The sequence below is a fragment of the Cervus canadensis genome, chromosome X (assembly GCF_019320065.1).
Source record: "Cervus canadensis isolate Bull #8, Minnesota chromosome X, ASM1932006v1, whole genome shotgun sequence".
NCBI lineage: Eukaryota > Metazoa > Chordata > Mammalia > Artiodactyla > Cervidae > Cervus > Cervus canadensis.
Genome location: NC_057419.1, coordinates 129,007,195 through 129,011,345, shown reverse-complemented (window position 1 = coordinate 129,011,345; position 4,151 = coordinate 129,007,195).

Here is a 4,151-nt window from a genome sequence, read left to right as displayed (position 1 = left end):
AACCCTGTTTTATGTGTTTCTATTTAAAGATAACTTATTTAATATACCAACACATGTACTTTCTCTGTAAGGCACGTCAAGCCTTCTTGCACTTGGGAACACTAGATAGCACTTCAGCACAGCCTTGAGGGTCATTTTAAATAGCAAAATCACCAATAAAAATGTGGCAGTAAACAGACCACAGAAACGACACTTTTTTTTTTTTTTTTTTTTTTACAGCATGAGAGCTGAAACAAGAAGGCATTGCTTTGCTTGACCTCAGCTGGGAATGTGCACTCCTGGGAATTCAAATTTTTGCCACTCTGTGCATGTCCCTGAATGACTTCAAAAGTTCCACAAGAGCATTGATTTGGGGGGTTACAGATAAATTTCAGCCTGTAGATGAATTCGTAAATATGGAATCCATGAATAATGAGAATTGACAGTATTTGATCTTTCTAGAATTTGTTATCATCCTTTAAAGAGTTTTGAGCTTAGTTCTAGCAGTTCTCACTCATCTGATGCCTGAAAATAATTGTTCCATATATTTTGTTTACTTATTTATGCTCACAGCCAGAAGGTAAATCTGATGCCCATCATTCTATCATGCCCAAGCCATCCCTGAATTTGAAAGGGAAGATGTAAACTCTGTATTCAGTCTCCCAACAAGTATCGTGTGGATGTGAATGAAGAGGGGTCCAGGGGTACCTTTGCAAAATTTGTTTATTGTATAAATGACTACTTTCTAGCATCCTGTTAAGGTGTTGTGAAAAATGAAAAAGAGTAAAAACTCTGCTCTTGTTCCTAAGGAGTTTATATTTCAGAAGACAAGACATCATACATGAAATGTCAACATTTCTCTCACTACAGTCCTGATTGCCAGCCTTAACTCTGTTACCCTGCAAGCCCTGCCCACAAAACTGTTACAGAGATGTCTTCAGGCTGAGGGGTCAAGCAAAATCTCCGCTGGATTCAACACCCTCAAGTTGCCCTATTACGCTTGGGTCCTATTAATACATTTGACATTTGGGGTAAACCAACTGATTCTGCTTTAACCAGAATGTTCTCAGGAAATTCTATGTCCCAGGAACCCCATTAGTCCCAGGAAGCTAGACTAGTCGGCCACTGTAGCCCATGTTACCCACAGATTTCCATTGCTTGGACATTAATTTTTAAAAAGGTGTAATATGTGGAGTACAGAGGAATGGTCTCTAGTCCTCAAATACTTTCTTTTTTACCTACAATGTCACATGGCTCACAATTCCATCAGGAAATAATGTCACTGGGTTGGTGGCATTCTATTGGAATTTCTTGTTAAAATGCAAGTATTTCTGGAAATCATGACATTAAACAATTATCAATTATTAATATGCAATGGAAATTTAACAGATTAGCCAGTAGAGACCAGGACTATGAGAGAACAAGAAAGATTATGTTTGACAGAAGGCTGCCAGTTTTAAGTAAGTGGTAACACCTCCCTTTTCCAAGTGTTGGGCAAGACAAGTAGTGGTTCTTTATTTGTTTGTTGTTGTTCAGTCACTAAGTCCTATCCAACTCTTTGCAACCCCATGGGCTGCAGCATGCCAGGCTTCCCTGTCCTTCACCATCTCCCGGAGTTTGCTCAAACTTATGTCCACTGAGTCGGTGAAGCTATCTAACCATCTCATCCACTGTCACCCCCTTCTACTTTTGCTTACAATCTTTCCCAGAATCAGGGTCTTTTCCAATGAGTCACCTCATTCCATCTGGTGGCCAAAGTATTGAGGCTTCAGCTTCAGCATTAGTCCTTCCAACGCCTATTCAGGGTTAATTTCCTTTAGGACTGACAGGTTTTATCTCCTTGCAAGGAGTCCAAGGGACTCTCAAATGTCTTCACCAGCACCACAGTTCAAAAGCATCAATTCTTCAGTGCTCAGCCTTCTTTATGGTGCAACTGTCGCATCCATACATGATTACTGGAAAAACCATAGCTTTGACCATAGGGACCTTTGACAGTGAAGTGATGTCTCTTATTTTTAATATGCTGTCTGAGTTACTCATAGCTTTTCTTCCAAGGAGCAAATGTCTTTTAATTTCATGGCTGCAGTCACCATCCACAGTGATTTTGGAGCCCAAGAAAATAAAATCTGTCACTACTTCTCCACTTCCCCCCTTATATTTGCCATGAAGTGGTGGGACCAGATGACATAATTTTAGTTTTTTGATGTTGAGTTTCAAGCCACCTTTTTCACTCTCCTCTTTTACCCTCGTCAAGAGACTCTTTAGTTCCTTTTCACTTTCTGCCATTAGAGTGGCAACATCTGCATACCTGAAGTTGTTGATATTTCTCCTGGCAATCTTGATTCCAGCTTGTGATTCATCCAGCCTGGCATTTCACATGATGTACTCTGCATAGAAGTTAAAGTAGCTGGATGACAGTATACAGCCTTGTCATAGTCCTTTCCCAATTTTGAACCAGTCAGTTGTTTCATGTAATGTTCTAACTATTGATTCTTGACCCACATACAGATTTCTCGGGAGACAGGTAAGGTGGTCTGGTATTCCCATCACTTTAAGAATTTTCCACAGTTTACTGTGATCCACACATTCAAGGCTTAGGTGTAGTCAATACAGCAGAAGCAGATGTGTTTCTGGAACTCCCTTGCTTTCTCCATGGTCCAATGACTGTTGGCAATTTGATCTCTAGTTCCTCTGTCTCTTTGAACCCAGCTTGTACACCTGGAAGTTCTCCATTCATGTACTGCTAAAGCCTAGGTTGAAGGATTTTGAGCATAACCTTGTTAGTCTGTGAAATGAGCACAATTGTCTGCTAGTTTGGGAAGATCCCCTGGAGAAGGAAATGGCAACCCACTCCAGTATCCTTGACTGGAAAATCTCATGGACAGAGGTGCCTGGTGGGCTGCAGTCCATGGGGTCGCAAAGAGTTGGGCACGACTGAACAACTAACACTTACTTGTTTTGAACATTCCTTGGCATTGGCCTTCTTTGTGATTGGAATGAAAACTGACCTTTTCCAGTCTGTGGCCACCGATTTTTTCCGAATTTGCTGACATAGTGAGTGCATCACTTTCACAGCATCATGTTTTAGGAATTGAAATAACTCTGCTAGAATTTGATCACCTCCACTAGCTTTCTTTGTAGTAATGCTTCCTAAGGCCCACTTGACTAGGTGAGTGACAAGGCCATTGTGGTTATCCCGGTCATTAAGACGTTTTTTGTATAATTCTTCTGTGTATCCTTGCCACCTCTTCTTAATCTCTTCTGCTTCTGTTAGGCCCTTACCTTTTCTGCTTTTTATTATGCCCATCCGGCATGAAACATTCTCTTGATATTTCTAATTTTCTTAAAGAGATCTCTAGTCTTCCCCAATCTACTATTTTCCTCTACTTCTTTCCATTGTTCATTTAAGGGCTTCTTATCTCTCCTTGCTATTCTCTGGAACTCTGCATTCAGTTAGGTATAGCTTTCCCTTTCTCGCTTACTTTTTGCTTATCTTCTTTCCTCAGCTATTTGTAAAGCCTCCTCAATCAATGATTTTGCCTTCTTGTGTTTCTTTTTCTTTAGGGTGGTTTTGGTCACTGCCTCCTACACAATGTTAGGTATCTCTGTCCATAGATCTTCAGGCACTCAGTCTACCAGATCTAATCCCCTGCATCTATCTTAAGCTCCAATGTATAATCATAAGGGGTTTTGATTTAGATCCTATCTGACTGGCCTAGTCATTTTCCCTACTTTCCTCAATTAATCTGCAGGCTAGGAGTCAGCCAATCACAGTACAGAACAGGATAGTTGTCAGCCAATCAGGGTAAACTACAGTATAGGAATCAGCCAATTAGGGTGAAGTACAGGCTATGAGTCAGCCAATCAGAGCAAAGTACAGGCTAGTAGTCAGCCAATCGAGGCAATGTAGAGGCAAGGAGTGAGCCAAACAGGGCAAACTACAGGCTAAGAGTCAGTCAATCAGGACAAACCATAGGCTAGGAGCTTGCCAGTCAAGGCAAACTACAGCCTAGGAGTCAGCCAGTCACGGGAAAGTGCAGGTTAGCTTTCAGCCAATCAGGGCAAGCTACAGGCTGGGGCTTCCCTGGTGGCTCAGCAGTAAAGAGTCTGCATGCAAAGCAGGAGCCACAAGAGAAGGGGGTTTGGCTCCTGGGTCTGGAAGAGCCCCTTGC